This window comes from Aethalodelphis obliquidens, unplaced genomic scaffold, assembly GCF_003676395.1.
Source record: "Aethalodelphis obliquidens isolate GAN/ISIS:26980383/991018 unplaced genomic scaffold, ASM367639v1 scaffold91, whole genome shotgun sequence".
In the NCBI taxonomy this organism is placed as follows: Eukaryota; Metazoa; Chordata; class Mammalia; order Artiodactyla; family Delphinidae; genus Aethalodelphis; species Aethalodelphis obliquidens.
The window spans coordinates 1,113,932-1,132,037 of record NW_020838035.1 but is presented as its reverse complement, the minus strand read 5'-3'; the positions used below and the strand labels follow the sequence as shown (position 1 = coordinate 1,132,037).

General features: G+C 44.1%; 1 long non-coding RNA gene across 2 annotated transcripts; it reads left to right on the top strand.

Annotated features, from left to right (window-relative positions):
• Positions 1-314: 314 nt before the first annotated feature.
• LOC113614171 (uncharacterized) lies at positions 315-5,838 on the top strand. Of its 2 annotated transcripts, none has more exons than XR_003430491.1 (4): positions 315-577; positions 1,961-2,277; positions 2,936-3,135; positions 5,406-5,838. It is a non-coding gene; the product is annotated as an uncharacterized LOC113614171 (long non-coding RNA). The 2 variants fall into 2 exon arrangements; XR_003430490.1 differs by lacking the exon at positions 315-577 and adding an exon at positions 1,696-1,848.
• Positions 5,839-18,106: the final 12,268 nt, after the last annotated feature.

Genomic DNA, 18,106 nt, shown 5'->3' with positions numbered 1-18,106 from the left:
CTTGCTGAAGAGACTTTTTCCCATTGTGTATTCTTGTGTCCTATTCTTGTGTCCTTTGTCAAATATTAATTGACCATAGGTGTGTGGGTTTATTTCTGGCCTCTGTTATTTAAAAGAACTGAGGAAGATTGGGGGAATCCACCAACAAGTCCAGAGCTGAGAGCACAGAAGAGCATAAGTGTTGAGACGCCTGCTGTGGTCAGCTGAGTAACGTCCCCAAAGATGTCCACGTTCTAATACCCGAACGTTGTGAATATGTGAACTTACGTAGCAAAAGGGAGTTGGCAGATGTGGTCCCGCTAAGCACCTTGAGATGCACAGGTGACCTGGGTTTACAGGTGGTCCAGTGTCATCACATGGGTCCCTGTAAAGAGAACGTCAGAGGAGTATTTGATTACAAGATGCTGAGCTGCTCGTTTTGATGATCAAGGAAGGGGCCACAAGCTTAGGATGGCAGACGCCTCCAGAAGGTGGAAAAGGAAGGAAATAGATTCTCCCCTGGAGCCTCCAGAAGAAACCAGCCTGCGGGACCCCTTGAGTTTAGAGCTTTGGGCTTAGAGCTTTGGGCTTTAAAACGGTAAGATGGTACATTTTGTTCTTTTAAGCTACCAAGTCCTCAGTTCTTAGAGTAGCCACAAGAAACTCAGACAGAATCCAAGGATGTTAAGCAAGGGGATAGCTGACACTTGCAGGGAAACGACTTACGAAGATTAGATGACTAGGACAGATGAGAAGTAACTAGAGAGAAAGATCTGTTTTTCAACCTATTGATTTTCATCTCCCTAAGAGACTGCAAACTCCGGGAAAGAAGGGCTCAAGTGTCTCCGGCTCACCTTCCAAAGGGAGCAGTATCTCTACCTGCTGCCCCATCCGGCTCTATCCGTGAGAAGCAGAGGGAGGAGGGTTGCCGTGTCAGGTGCAACCCCACGCCTTTGCAGGGTTCCCCTCTCGTTGCCAAGATCCTGGCATGTGGAACACGGTGCAGGGATTCGGACGCACTTAATCAATTAGCGTCTAATTCTGATGGCTCCAGCGCTGCACCCCTTCCCTCTGAAGCAGATGCTCGAGCTGAAATGGTTTGTGCACCTGCGTAGACAACGTGGTTTTACTTCATCGCAGTAGATACAGCGTGGGCTCCTGAACGGCCTCTTCTCATCACTTCTGGGTGTTCTTCAGCCAGCCAGCCAGGCTCTCCACGAATAACGCCTGAGAAAGAAGCCACGGCCAGGAGCCTTGCCCCGAGGTCAAGGCGGCTGAGGCTGAATCACAGGAATGCAATCGCCACGTCCAACCTTCAGATCTCGGGTGGCAGAAGAGGCAGCCCACCCTCAAGCCTTTCCAGCCCAAGAGAAAGGTGCTTTCCACTTTGTGCCTGTGAGCGCCAGGCTCCACCCCCCTCCTGCCTCTGTGCACCCTTCTGCAAGTCACTCGCCTCTTTACTTTCTCTGCACGATGGGAAGCGCCTGCAAGCTGGTTAGTGATGGAGATGGGACCTGTTGTGAGGCACTGGCAGCTCAGAAAGTGAATCCAGATTTGCATCACTGTCACCGACAAGGTGAGCATCTGCTGGTTCCTGTATCTCTCCAGGCGAGGAGGAGCAGACCACTTCCCAGGGGAATCTGAGTCAGCTAAGTAAATGCTGCGACCGTTGGATGGAAACACCAAGTGATTTCTACTGGGGAATCTCTGAGAAATACTGTAAAGCCATTACCTTCTTAGAACAGACCATCTGTCTCCTGGTATCAGCCATCACTTAAAAGCCAACTCAGCCCAGCCTGGTCAGGTGCTAATCAAGGACATGAGTTAATAAGGCAAAATAATTAGAGGATTAGTGTCATGACCTACCTGGTAAGTGCCCATCTTATATTTTAATGCCTATAATCACAGTCTCAGCTGTTTGGGGATAGAAGAATCCAGCAATGACACTGTCTGATACGGATTCTCTGATATTTTCTTGAAGAACCAAGGGACTCAAACGCAGGAAGCAGTCCCACTCGAGGACGTCAGGGCAGCGCTGACACCCTTTAATAAGTCAAGGATGCAGTGTCCATCACAAACCTTTCCTTCTCTGATTGCCTGAGATTTATGGGATCCTGATGAGTCACTAGGGACGTGAAATCATAACTAGAAGAAACATCACCACCAATGAAACAGCGTGTCACAGCTCAGCGTACGTGGTCGACCCTTCCTGACAACATCTCATAACTGCAGAACAGAGGCCTGTGTTATCCCGATGTAAATATGGACCCCAGGAGAAACCAGCTCTTTGGACCCACGGTAACGGTTCCTGGGAGGGCATTATTGGGGGTGGGTTTCCCACGGTGCTGCTTACCTTGGAGACCCCGAGATTGTAGAAAATACTGATCCAGAGCACAGGATGCAGATGACCTAAAAATGGACCCGAGGGGAAAACAGTGAAGTGGGGTTATGACGGCTCTACCGGTCCAACCAAACAAGGGAGGGTGGATTTATGATCAGATTCTGAATTCTAGAACAGGAAGGGATCTGGAACGAACAGAAGCACAGACGCTGTCCCCACAGGATGGTCTACTTAGCAACTGGCTCCTCCCTCCCTGGGGCCATGTGTCACTATTCAGCCCATGGGGGTCAGGGTAGTTCAGAGGGTACTTGCTGAGGTTGCAGACCTGGAGCTGCAGGATTTGGGGGAAGGTGGTGTCCAGAATTGTCCCTTCCTTTTCACGAGGAGGCTCAGCTCATCCCCGGGTGTGGAGAGTTCAGGCCTGCAGGCTGGCTCAGGGTCCACGAGGATGGATGTCCACCTCACCAAGCACTGTAGGGAGGCAGAGGGTCATCAGTGAAGGGCTTCAAGAAGCATGAAAAGCTGCGTGGACGGATCCCCGGGAATGGACATGGTGATGAAGGTGATAGACTGTCCCCTGAGCGTCTCCCGTTTCTCATTTCCTCCTATCCTTAGGGTGGATGAGCATCTGAAATTAGGCTGTGATGTTGTCTGATTCTTGTGCCCCCTCCCCTTGAAGGTGGGTGTGATCTAACTCACTGTGACACGAGAGCGTCCAGCCGGTCCATCAGGGACAGGTCCCGAGGAGGAGTCTTAAGGAAAGTGATATGTGGTCTTCAGCGTCTTGAGTCTGAAGGGAAGCAGCCTCGAAGAAGGTAATATTCATGTCTGCACTACCCTGTATTATGTGTGTGTGGATCTAACAACTATAAATATTGTAAGTATTATAAATATGGCAATATCTATGATACACATACAATATGATTCATAATATACAACACGCATATAGAACGTAAAACGTATAACATTTGACAGCATGACAGTTAAGGTATCATTTTTTTTTTTTTTTTTGAGGCACACGAGTACCTTGTGGCCTCTCCCGTTGTGGAGCACAGGCTCAGCAGCCATGGCTCACGGGCCCAGCTGCTCCGCGGCATGTGGGATCTTCCTGGACCGGGGCACGAACCCGTGTCCCTTGCATCGGCAGGCGGACTCTCAACCACTGCACCACCAGGGAAGCCCAAGGTATAATTTTTAAGTTGTAATACATAGTATAAAATATAATCGGTGTAATTGCATATATTATACATTATATGAGTATATCTTAATACACAACAGTAATGTATAAACATGTATTATATATATTATATATTGGTATATATTAATGTGTATGTATGAATATAATGTATAGACATATATAACAGAATATATAATATACATTCTAACAAATGACTGACATGTAATTGTATACAATATGTACAGTATATATAATGTAAAATCGTAATATAATGTAAAATCTAACATGTATATGAAATATACTATATATAATATACAATTTAATGTACCAAAAATTAGATGGTATAACCTTAAATACTAGATATGATACATGTATATTATATATAAAAATTAGTATATAATATATACTGTTATATAGTAGTATATATATTACCATGTACTAGTATATATTACTATACTACAATATACCTTATACATAATCTATATTGTGTATTATGTGTTCATTGTACATAATCTATATTATGATGTGTATGTTATATATAATATACATAATATAGCAGTATAATAACTATAATATATATTATACACAATTTAATGGACGTCCTGTTGGCTACCTAGCTTGTTTCCATTGTCTTTAAACTTTCCGTTGCGCCTGGGTGCACACACTGACTCCCTTCCCTGGGGAAGGGCAGTCCCCACCTCCTCCATGTCCCCGAGGCTGCCCACGGTGGCCCCCACTTTGGGCACAGAACCCCCCCGTCCGGGTGCCACCCGGTTCCCCTCCGTCACCTCTGCCCTCCTCACCTGTCACCTCACCAGGGAGGACATCACTCAAGTCCCACCTGTGCTGCTCCATGCCAGCCTCTGCAACAGCAGAGCAGCCTCACCCTGGATTTCCATATCCACAGTAACCTCTTCACTCGCCTATCAGCCGGGCTTCCCTGGTGGCGCAGTGGTTGAGAGTCCGCCTGCCGATGCAGGAGACGTGGGTTCGTGCCCCGGTCCAGGAAGATCCCACATGCTGCAGAGCAGCTGGGCCCGTAAGACATGGCCGCTGAGCCTGCACGTCCAGAGCCTGTGCTCCACAACGGGTCAGGCTGCAGCAGTGAGGCCCACATACTGCCAAAAAAAAACTATCAGCTGCTCCTTCCTTTCTCCTGCCTCTGGACCCCCGTCCTCCCCTGACCCTGCATGAAGATGGTCCCTGAGGTCTGACCCTGGCGTTCTCTCCCTGAGCAGCGTGATGGGGCCAATGGATTCTGCAATCTCTCACCATTATGAAAGCTCCAATCCCTCCCTCCAAAGTGAAATGTCAGGTGGAGAAAGACAAACACCATAGGGTCTCACATATTATGTGGAATCTAAAAAATACAACCAAGTAGTGAATATAACAAAAAAGAAACAGACTCCCAGATCTAGAGAAGAAACGAGTGGTGCCTAGTGGGGAGGGGGAGGGGGGCATTATAGGGGAAGCAGAGTAAGAGGTACAAAGTACTAGGTAAAAAATAAGCTACATGGATATATTGTACAACACAGCGAACACAGCCACTATTTCGTAATAACTATAAACCTCTTCCTTCCTGAACTTGGCCTGTCACTAACGACGTTCCCTCCCCATCAAACACCACAGCTGCTAAGCTACCTGAAATCTAGACGTTGGGAATTGATTTCTGTGGGTGAGGAAGTGGGTCTCACCTTTGTCTCACCCCGACACAAATGGGGTACACTTCCATGGGGTTACCCAGATCTTCAGGGAACTCCAATTTCCTGCATAAATTGTTCTCCTTTTCCCCAGTGTGCTTAGGAAAAGGACAATAAATAATCAAATAATTCACATAAATACTCGAAAGCTAGCGACGTGTTAAGAAAAATAGGAGCATCTAACGAAAAAGGAAAATTTGTTTTTCAGAAAGAGGGCTATTAAAGCAGGAAGCAGAACAATGGTTGCCAGGGGCTGGCCGTGGAGGAACCACGTCGGCAACAAAATGACGAGAGAGCATGGAAATGTACACAACTCAGCAGCGGTGCTGATTCCATAACCGTGCACAGGGCTCAACACTCACCCACCTGTCCACCTGAAAGGGCTGCTTTTACTGGAAACAATTACGTCTCAGTAAACGTGAATAGAAAACCAAAGGGGCCTAATTGTTTTCATTCCTTTCCTGCACGAGCAGCACTAAGTCCAGCGAGTCAGATGGGTTGCACAAGCAATTCTTTCACTTTTACGTAAAAAATCTGTGCTGTTGCTGTTTACAACAGCCAAGACATGGAAGCAAACTAAACCACCACCGAGAGGGGAACGGATAAAGAAAATGTGGTTCATGTATACAATGGAATATTACTCGGCCATGAAAAAGAATGAAATAATGCCATCGGCAGCAACATGGATGGACCTAGAGATGATCATACTAAGTGAAGTAAGTCAGACAGAGAAAGACAAATACCATGTGATGTCACTTACATGTGGAATCTAAAAAATAATACAAGTGAATCTATGTACAAAACAGAAATAGATTCACAGACATAGAAAACACACTTATGGTTACCAAAGGGGAAAGGGGGGAGGGATAAATTAGGAGCATGGGATTAACACACACACACTACTATATATAGGATAGATAACCAACAAGGACCTACTGTATAGCACAGGGAACTCTACTCAGCACTCTGTAACAACCTATATGGGAAAAGAATTTGAAAAAGGATAGATACATGAGGGACTTACTTCCCTGGTGGCGCAGTGGATTAGAATCTGCCTGCCAGTGCAGGGGACACAGGTTCGAGCCCTGGTCCAGGAAGATCCCACATGCCTCAGAGCAACTAAGCCCGTGCACCACAACTACTGAGCCTGCGCTCTAGAGCCTGCGCGCCACAACTACTGAGCCCACGTGCTGCAACTACTGAAGCCCACGCACCTAGAGCCCGTGCACTGCAATGAAGAGTAGTCCCGCTCGCGGCAACTAGAGAAAGCCCGTGCGTAGCAACGAGGACCCAACACAGCCAAAAATAAATAAAATCTTTAAAAAAAAAAAAGCGATACATGAATATGTATAACTGAATCACTTTGCCGTACACCTGAAAATAACACCACTGTAAATCAACTATACTACAGTATAAAATATATATATATATATATATACACACACACACACATATATATATTTTTTCGCAGTACACAGGCCTGTCACTGTTGCAGCCTCTCCCGTTGCGGAGCACAGGCTCCGGACGCGCAGGCTCAGCGGCCATGGCTCACGGCCCAGCTGACATGGGATCTTCCCGGAGCAGGGCACAAACCCATGTCCCCTGCATCAGCAGGCGGACTCTCAACTGCTGCGCCACCAGGGAAGCCCCTAAAATATATGTATTTTTAATTGTAATTTTCACGTAAAAAAAAAGTGTGCGTTTAAGGCACTGTCCAAATGAACAAGTTTCCTTGAGGATTTTGTTTGCGTTTACGCTTTCTTTTGAGACGGTATCTGGGGGTGGGATCCTTTGTCATCCTACCTGTGGCCCTGCTCCTGATGATACTGCTGTACACGAAAAATGGGGTAAAAACACACCCCTTATCTTTCATCATCTGTTTTGGCCTCATTGCCTATTAAAAAGACCCTTAGATAAAATGAAAAAAAGAAAGCATTAAAGTATGGAATTGCACCGCTAGCAATGTGTTCCCACCATCCGCGCAGGCGTCCAGCAGAGGCAGGTGGTGGGTGATGGAAACCAGAGGCCTGCCCACCAGCCGTAAGCACTCTCCCCACGCTCAGCACGGCCACTGGGGTACAGCTGATGGTCGTGACAAGTGGGGCGGCCCTGTGGGAAGGGCAGGGGGCAGACCGAGGGGGATGCCAGCAGTGTCTGCATTCCACAGGTGCCTGAGAAGCAGCATGCCCGTCACCACATCTGGAATGTGCAGGCACAGTTTCTAAAGGAAAACCTGTACAACTGAACCACAGGTGAGGACAGACATCCAAACGGAATCCCCTGTGAGTCCCAAGTAGAGAGGGTAGCACAGCCGGACCCACAGAGGACCCTCCCACTGCCCTGAAAACTACCTTCCACAGCTTGAGTTTTAAATCGTGGACTCACCCGAGTGCCCCCAGCTGTGTGGCTGTGCCTGGCTGAGAGCTGACTTGACTTTTACCCCATGCCACGTTCCCAGGGAGTCCTTCTGGAGACCCCGTTACAGACTGTTTACAACAGCTGAGACGTGGAAGCAACCTAAGTGCCCATCGACAGAGGAACAGATAAAGAACATGTACTACCTATACACACACGGGAATATTACTCAGCCATGAAAAAGAAGGAAATCGTGCCATTGGCAGCAACATGGGTGGACCCAGAGATGATCATACTGAGTGAAGTAAGACAGAGAAAGACAAATACCATATGATATCGATGTGGAATCAAAAAGATACAAATGAACTTATGTACAAAACAGAAACAGACTCACAGACATAGAGATCAGCCTAGAGGGAGCGGGGTGAGGGAGGCAAGAATTGGGAGTGTGGGATTAGCAGATGCAAACTAGTTTATATAGGATGCACACACGACGAGGTCCTACTGTACAGCACAGAAAACTCCACTCGATATACTGTAATAAACTATACTGGAAAAGAAACAAAAAAACCCACCATTCTTCCCTGCCCTATAGACAGTGCACTGGCTGGTCTCTTCCTCCCCCCGCCCCACCCTCTCTCCCTGGCTCACTCCATTCCAGTGTCCTTCCTGCTCTTCCAGTTAACCACGTACGTTCATCCTCAGGGTCTACACCCTTGTGGTCCCCTCCTCCTGGAATTTTCCCCCTAGACATCCCCATGGCTTCCCCTCTTACCTCCTTCAAATTTGCCAAACGTCACCTTCACAGGCAGACTGATTCTGACCACATTCACGGCCATCTGTAGTCTCCCTCCCATCCTCGTTGCAGATTTGATTCTTCTCCATTCTGCTTGTTACCTTTCTGATGCATAAAGGGTTACTTTTACCTTATAGGCTCTTTGAGTTGATGCTTTTGTCTGTCTTGATCACTGCTGTGTCCCAGCACCTAGAAGCCTGCCAGTGTGATGGTCTCTTCTTGCTTGAAATCTTGAACTGAAGTAAGGATTGACGAAACACCCAGTACGCACGTCCGTGCTGCAAACAGCTGAGTGATAAAGACAGAAAAATACAGATAAGGGTTCCGCTGATGGGCTCAGCAAAGTCCATTAGACCTGTTCTAGCACCACTGTGTCTGTGATCAAGCGACTGAACGTGCCGTGGGACTCTGGGACACATGTGGAAGAACTCCGGTGACAGGAGGATGCTTGTGTGAACACAGAAGACGCGTAGAAGGTAAAGTTGGAGAGAAGATTGGGAAGCGGGTCATATAAAACCTTGGAGGCTGTGCTGAAGACTTAGATTATATTCGACCTGCAATATTTATCCTGGGATATTCTACCTATATAACAGAACATACACAAATGACCCTTTTTTTTTTTTTCAGTATGCAGGCCTCTCAGTGTTGTGGCCTCTCCCATTGCGGAGCACAGCCTCCGGACGCGCAGGCTCAGCAGCCATGGCTCACGGGCCCAGCCGCTCTGCAGCACATGGGATCTTCCTGGAACAGGGCACGAACCCACATCCCCTGCATCAGCAGGCGGACTCCCAACCACTGCGCCACCAGGGAAGCCCAACCTATTTTCATTTATATTTTTATAAGATACTCTGGCTTTTATGAGAGCAGTGGACAAAGAGAGACACTGTGTTATCTGCTAGGACTGTCATCACAGAGGACCACAGATGGGCGGCTTCAACACAGAAATGTATTTTCTCACGCTCCAGGAGCCTAGAAGCCTAGGATTCAGGAGCCAGCAGGGTTGGCTGCTGGTGAGATTTCTCTACCTGGCTTGTAGACGGCTATCTTCTTGCTGTGTCCTCCTGTGGAGGAAAGAGAAAGAGGGAGAGGGGGAGGGGGAGGGAGGGGGAGGGAGGGGGGAGGGGAGGGGGAGGGGAGGGAGAGAGAGGGAGGGAGGGAGGAAGGGAGAGGGAGAGAGAAGGGGAGGGAGAGACAGAGACAGCACTCTGGTGTGCCCCCCTCCTCTTGTAAGGACAGGAGTTCTATGGGATCAAGGCTCTGCCGTTATGACCTCATTTCACCATCATTACTTCCCTAAAAGCCCCATCTCCAAATACAGTCTCTTTGGGGGTTAGGGCTTCAACGTATGCACTTGAGGGGGGCACAGTGGAGTCTGTAACACACAAGCGGAAACAGGGAGACCCATCTAGGGGCATCACTGAGACAGCACGGCTGAAATGGAGACAGCGAGAAGCAGACTTGAGACATCTGATGACCACAAAGCCAACGGGATTTGCTGGTAGATCAGAAGTGAAGGGCAAGAGAAATGAAGACGAGGGCTCCATGATTTGGGACGTAGGTGCTCAATTTCTAGAAAATGAGCATTAAACGTGTATGCTTCCCGCAGGTTTATCTTAGACAGATTCCACTGATTTAGCATGATGGCTTCCTGGTCTCAGGGCAACAGACTCAATAACAGAATGTTATCTCTGGTCACCACTGCTCTGGGTTACTGAAACTGAGCAGGACCCTGTGTGGTTCCTGGGCATGGAAGCCTTTCTGTCGCCCATTTCTTGTTTGTAGGGAACAGACTCCAGCCTCCTGGACCTTCCCTAACTCCCAAAGGGAAGATGCAAACAGTTGCCAATCAGGGAAGGATGGGGATGCAGAGACAAGGGAGGAGCAGTGAAGAAACAATAGTGCAGCCTGGGGGCAGGTCCTGGCTCCCCCTCGAGGGATACACATGACAACATCTTTGAGGCTTTACAGCACTAAAACCCCCCAAACCAATGGAAGCTGTCACCATTCTTCACTCCAGAGCAGACCCCCTGAGGCCAGATTCAAGGGACCAGAGAAGTTCATCAAGAGATTAACTGAGGGACTTCCCTGGCGGTCCAGTGGCTAAGACTCCATGCTCCCAATGCACGGGGCCCGGGTTCGACTCCTGGTCAGGGAAGTAGATCCCACATGCTGTTACTAAACATTCCACAGGCTGCAACTAAAGATCCTGCATGCCGCAACTGAAGACCCTGCATGCCGCAACAAAGATCCCGTGCGCCAAAACTAACTGCTCATGCAGCCAAATAAATATTTTAAAAAATAAGAGAGAGACTACCTGAGACCAGATTAAAGGGGTGCAGGCCCTGCATACACCCTGATCCTGATCAGCAACCCCACCCATGAACCACTGCTACAAAACTCCTCACTAGCCCCCCTCCAGGTTGGGACACAGAGTTTTGAGGGCACGAATTCAGTGTCCCCCTTTGCCTGGCAAACCAATAAAGCTATTCTTTTCAACTTCACCCACAACCGTCTCTGAGATTTCATTCGGCACCAGTGCGCAGAGGCTGAGTTTTGGGCATCATTACCGCTTTTACATAACCTCTTTCTGCTCACGTTTCTTCCATTCCTGTCCTAAAATTCCCATTCTTAGACTTTCCATTTCCCCTTGGTAATGTCAATCAGGAACTATGAGGTTATGACTCCTGGCGAAACCAAGCCCCCCAGTACTGAGTTCCCCTGCCGAGTTTAAGATTAACCTCTTCATCCAAAACCTTCTTGCCTTTCTTGTCCCATCCGTTTCCCCTAAGGTGTGAGGAATATCCAAGAAAAGACGGGACTGAAAATGAGCAGGACTGTTTGGGGAATCTCCCGGGTACAGTATCTCCTCTATGTCCCCCGTTTGTAGAAAAAGGCTTTCGTGTCCCAGACCTTCCCCGTGTTCCAAAGAGCAGACTCAAGTAGTTAAGGCTTAGAATCATAGAGTCACAGCTCTCCTAGTTCCTCCTGAAAGGACAGAGAAAACAGTCTGACCCGTATCTCTGAGTTGTTCTGCAGAAACCAAGACCCCCGCCCAGGTGGAGGATGGTGACCACATGCTAACCACAAGCACTAGACCCCAGGCTGGTTGGTACCAGATGGCTGATGACTGAGATTCCCCGAAACACCACCCTGTTACCTCAGCACCAGCCAATCAGGAGAAGGTCCAGGAGCTGATCAGGCATCCTAGAACCCTCTCCCCAGCACTGTCTTTAAAAACCCTTCCCTGAAAGCCATCAGGGAGCTCAGGTCCTTTGAGCACGAGCTGCCCGTTCTCCTTGCTTGGCACCTGCAATAAACGCTGTACTTTCTTTCTTTTCACCCGGGGTCAGTAGATTGGCTTTACTGCACCTCTGGACCCGAGTGGACCCAAGTATGGTTCGGTAACTCTGGCACCTCAATGTTCTTCTATTTAAGATTCAGGGCTGTCGTCTGACGAAATAATCTATGTGTTCAGAATTTAGGAAGTAGTTAAAGTTGTTGTTATGCCCTAATTATTGTACAGCCCTTTGGACCTTGTTTGATCTGTCATGAGCTATTGAAAAACAGAATTACGTCATGGTTTGTCTCTATCCAATGAACACACCAAAAACGAAAAGGCAGACACAGGTAGAATTAGAACATAAGCAGAACAGGAATTTGGTCGTGGATGCCCTAGAATAGTCAGCATTTCCATTAATGCTGGGAGGTTCTACCTATATAACAGAACGTAAGGGTTTATGTCCATGTATAACTTTACTTGGAAGTGATCATAGCAGTGTACGATTTTAGAGCCAAAAGGGAGTTGTTAGAACACATCCCAACCTCAACAAGAGCCAAGCAAACTAAAGACTGAACATGTGAACTGCTTGCTCGTGGTCACGGGGGCAGCATGAGATCAAGGATGAATGTCTCGGGCTCTTTGCTTTTCCTATACTATGCTCTTCCTGTCCTTTACCTACCACGGGATAAACTTCTTAGTGAGCAAATGATGCTGCTTCCCCCAAACTACTCCTTTCTGTTTCTTCTCAGAAACTAGCATTTTTTCCTCCATCCATAAATATGCTTCTCATGCACAGAGACCTGAGTTTTCTCAATTCTAAAATAATAACACCTTTGCCTACAATAGTATAATCTTTTGATTAATAAAGAATAAATCGTGCAAGCATATTAAACTGGAGTGAAGTATTACGATTTTCATTATTTCTAGGAATTGAGTCCATACTGATTGCATACGTGAGTACAGTTATGACATGTGGACAGACGCAGTACAGCTGTTCTCTGCCGGAATCGTCCCATTCTGTTTATCCTTTAAAACCTACACATCTCCCTTAGAGCCTAATTTACTCAGTGGACTATGTTAAATGGCATTAACTATAAATTAGGTAGTCCTCCAGAATTAGCGGACATTAGATGCACACAGTGCAATGCTAAGAAAATGGTATCAACCCTTTTCTCTGTCAACTTACATTAAATTTGATACTGCATGTAACCATTATTGGATTAGATGCTATATTTCGAAATCAGTTCTGTTATTGTGGAAACTTTGTGTTACTTCTAATTGAAAATAAGCAGTTCAAAGTTTCATATTGATTAGATGACTTAGAATAATTAATCATGGATATTCAGAGCATTACAGAGCTTATCTGCATTATGGAAAGCAGATGCTTCTTCTAGGCTAATATTTTCCTTTATCAAATTGTTATTAAATTCAGTACTCATGACCATTTTAATAATGGTTATGGAGTGATGGTAAGAATTTATGAAAGTCGTTAAAATGGGGGTTTGTATTCCCAAGAGGAACACACGCGGTTGGACACCTGGTGAGCTGCTTCCGTTCATACACCGAGATGCACGCGTTTATTATCTATACCTGGACATCATGGGTCCATGGTGATTACTGCATCATTAACCACTGTTATGAGATGAAGTACTGTATGTGGTACCTGCCGGATACACTAACAGGATGCAAATACAACACCAAAAGGACGTACTGAGAACAACTTTCTCGTGATTACTTAGAAACGGACTGAAATTACTCCTTGAAAGACGACCTGGGTCTTATTCACCACTTTCATGAGACACTTAGCAGACATATGTGAGCCTCACATTCTTCATCTAAGAGGATTCAGGGCGCTTTATGGATGTACAGGTTTCAAAATATTTTCACATAGACCCATGTCATTTCATCCCCTCGCACACACATGCACACACTACAGAGTAGCAATGTAACCTATTTTGAAAAAAAAGGCTCATTGAAAATATAAATATGCCTAGATAACTATTAAATTGAGATAAACTGTTTTCACAAGAAATATTTAATTTTCACTTTGGAAAATAGAGATAGATGTAGCAGATTGTGATGATTAATATAAAAGAAAGATATAGGTATAAATATTATATAGGTAGATAATCACCAGTAACTCTCAAGTAAAACTTCTGCTTTTATATATCGGATGCATAAACAACAAGATCCTACTGTATAGCAGAGAGAACTATATTCAATATCCTATGATAAAACATAATGGAAAAGAATAGTAACAAGGAATGTGTGTGTGTCTATATATATAAATAAAACTGAATCACTTTATGTCCAGCAGAAATTAACATGACATTGTAAATCAACTCTACTTCAATAAAAAGTCTATGACAAAGTTTTCTCTGAATGAACTAGTTTGTGCACGCAGGAAGTTAAGAGGAAAGTCGCTATCAAACTATTGTTGTGTATGATAAATTTTCTTTTTACCTTGCCAATTTCTTTATCTTACTTTCAGACTGGAGGTTTCACTTGAATTTTCTCTGCACTGACTGAGCCAGTTTTTTGTTCCTGCCTCTTACTCTACAAAAACTGTGTCAAGCCTCAGAGGTCTGGTCATTGTTCAAAACTTTGCACCCAGCTTTTAAGATATTCACTTGACTTAAACAGCTAGACCTAAACCTCGAAAAGAAACCTATGAAGAAATTAAGCTTTGACATAACACCTCTTCTTTATCCATTCACCTTTGGGGTTGCTTCCAGCTCTTGGATATTGTAAATAATGGTGCAGGGAACACAGGTGTGCAAATACACCTTCAAGATCTTGCGTGAATTCTTTTGCATATATACTCGTAAGTGGGATTGCTGGGTCATACGGTAATTCAGTTTTTAATTTTTTGAGGAAATTCCATACTGTTCTCCATAGCAATTGCACCATTTTACATTCCCACCAACAGTGCACAAGTATTCCAATTTTGCACCCTTGCCAACATTTGCTATTTTCTGCTTCTTTTGTTATTGTTTATGTTGTGTTTCTAGTAGGCATCCTGATTGGTGTCAGGTGATAACTCATTGTGTGATATCTCATTAGAGATGTACATTTCTCTAATCATTAGTAATAGTAAGCATCTTTTCTCATGCTTATTGGTCACTGTCTTTTGGAGTGAAATGTCTATTTAAGCCCTTCTGCACGTTTTTAATCAATTTATTTGTTTTACTGTTGTTGAGATGTAGAAGTTCCTTATATATTCTTTTTTAAATTTTTTAAAATTTTATTTTTTTTATATTTAAAAATATTTTTAAAAAATATATTCTTAATTATCACCCCTTATCAGATATACGATTTGCAATGATGCTCCCATTTCACAGGTGGCCTTTTCATTGACTGTTTCTTGTGATGTGCTAATGTTTTGTTGTAGTCCCACCTGTCTATTTTTCCTTTTGTTGCCTTTGGTTTTGGTATTCTATCCAAGAAATCATGTGGCCTTAAAAAGGAAGGAAACCCTGTCAGCTGCTAAAACAAGAATGAACTTCGAGGACATCATGCTAAACAAAATAAGCCAGGGACAAAAGGACACACACTGTAGGACTCCACTTGTATGAAGTATCTAAATAGTTAAAATCATAGACACAGAAAGTAGAAAAGTGTACACCAAGGGCTGGGAGGATGGAGCACGGGAAGTTGGTATTGAATGGCTACAGAGGTTCAGTGTTGCAAGATGAGAAAGTCCCAGAGATCTGTTGAACAACAATATGTCTACACTTAACACAATGAACTGTACACTTAAAAATGGCATATGTATATATATATAAAACTGATTCATTTTGTTGTAAAGCAGAAACTAACACACCACTGTAAAGCAATTGTACTCCAATAAAGATGTTAAAAAAAATGGCTACGGTGGTAAATAATAAAGAAATTAAGCTTTAAGAAAAAAATTAAAAAGAAAGCACACGAAGAAAACTTTGGAAATAGAGTGTGCTCCCTTTCTGCATTCCTGCTGGACGCAGAGGGTTAACCATCACACACATAAAATACAAAGGATACAGATCATTGTAACGGGACCATTTTGAAGGGCATTCCTGTGAAATATGACATCGAGGCACTTTTAAGGCAGTTACACTACCCTATTATGGCTTATGAAGATTGCCAAAGCAATAGTTAGAACATCAGAGAATAAAGTGTTCAGTGAAATCGCTTTCTTTTATGAATAGCCTAGCTCCGTCTATTAGAGAAAACCTCGAAGAACTGAGTGGCTTATACGGCAGTTAAAATAGTTGCATTGTTCTAGTAAAAAGCAATCATTTGATATTGAGTTGGCTACTAACAGATATTAATTTGTGCTTTTAGATTACCAGTGATTGAGATAATTCATTCTTCATTAAAATTCCCTATTATTAGAGAATATTAATTTATGTACATAAGATTTTATTGTCCCACTTTTTAAAAATTGGAGTAGAGTTGATTTACAATGTTGTGTTAGTTTCAGGTGTACAGCAAAGTGATTCAGTGATTCAATATTTATGTGTATATACAAAAAAAAATTGGGTTGGCCAAATAGTTCATTCAGGTGTTTCCATAGCATCTTATGGAAAAACTCGAACGAACTTTTTGGCCAACCCAATATATATATATATATATAAATATGTTGTGTTATATATATATATTCTTTTTCAGATTCTCTTCCTTTATAGGTTATTACAAAATACTGAGTTCCCTGTGCTATACAGTAGAGGTCCTTGTTGTTTATTTTATATATGTATTAGTTTGTAGCCGTTAATCCCAAACTCCTAATTTATCTCTCACCTTTGGTAACCATAAGTTTGTTTTCTATGTCAGTGGGTCTATTTCTTTTTTCTTTTAATTAATTAATTAATTTATTTTGGGCTGCATTGGGTCTTCGTTGCTGTGCGCAGGCCCTCTCCAGTTGTGGCGAGCAGGGGCCACTCCTCGCCGCAGTGTGCAGGCTTCTCATTGCAGTAGCCTCCCCTGTTGCAGAGCACAAGCTCCAGAGCACAGGCTCAGTAGTTGTGGCGCACGGGCCCAGTCGCTCTGTGGCACGTGGGATCCCCCCGGACCAGGGCTCGAACCCATGTCCCCTGCACCGGCAGGCGGACTCCCAACCACTGCGCCACCAGGGAAGTCCCCTCAGTGGGTGTATTTCTATTTTGTAACTAAGTTCATTTGTATCATTTTGTTTTAGATTCCACAAATATGCAATATCATATGATATCTGTCTTTGGCTTACTTCACTTAGTATGATCTCTAGGTCCATCCATGTTACTGCAAATGGCATTATTTCATTCTTTTTTATGGCTTTTTTATATCCATTGTAATAGATATACCACAACTTCTTTATTTTTTAATTGAAGTACAGCTGATTTAGAGTGTTGTGCTAATTTCTGCTGTACAGCAAAGTTGACTCAGTTATACCCACATATACATTCTTTTCTAATTATTTTCCATATGGTTTATCACAGGATATTGAATATAGTTCCCTGTGCTCTACAGTAGGACCTTGTTGTTTATCCATCCTAAATGTAATAGTTTTCCAAATTCCCACCTGCTCATGTCTTGTTTCTGCTGTCTTTGTTTTGTGGCATTTGGATTCCTCTCTTCGGATAAAAACGCTACCAGGAGCCAAGATGCATTCCTGTTTCACACTTTGTCAATATTAACTGTCGTCTTTACGGTCACACTGAAGATTGCACGGTGTTCTTCCCAACAGTTGCCAAAGAATGTACCTTTCATATTTTGTAAACAGTCTTCATGGTTGTTTCCCCAAAAGAAAAAGAGAATTTTCTTTTTCCATCAAAGAGACTGAAGAGTGTATTAAAAATATTCACATGTTTTGTAGAAACTCAGGCTGGAAGATTTGAATATTACGATAGTCTTGGAAATAATCAAATGGCCAAAGACTTTGCACGTTCAATGTTGCAAGGTGATTTGGCCCTTTTTGAAGAAAACACAAAAACTTTTCATCAGCCAACCCTCTCAGAGGAAGACGTCTCTATGTAGAGTCATGAGGAAAGCAAAGCACTTGAAGTATTTCTGTCCACTGTCTGGTCTGATTCCTTACTCTGGAACTGTGCATTATTTCTTTGATCTGTAGATAAATACCAGCAGCCTCTGTACTGTTGAAAGTAATTTTTTTTTAGCTTTATTCATTTATTTCTCAAGCAGTGATTACGTAGAATCTCTGGCATATTCACTGTCAGCTACAAAGCTGGTATTCTGAGTTTGGTGGATTCAAGGCGTTCTTTGGTATTTCACACACAAGGGGAAAACCCTTTTTAGTGCATCTTGAAAACACCAAAATGGTAGTCTTAGGTCAGAAATCGCAGTTCTTTTTTTTTTTTCCCAATGTGGATAGTTTATTTTAATTCAAAATATTGTAAAGATCCCTTTTTCTCATCCATTCTAGGGAACAATGATGATAGGCTAAAGTGGTAATAAATGTCAACCACACCATGCTTCCACATGTAAGCTGTCTTAAAATATTATT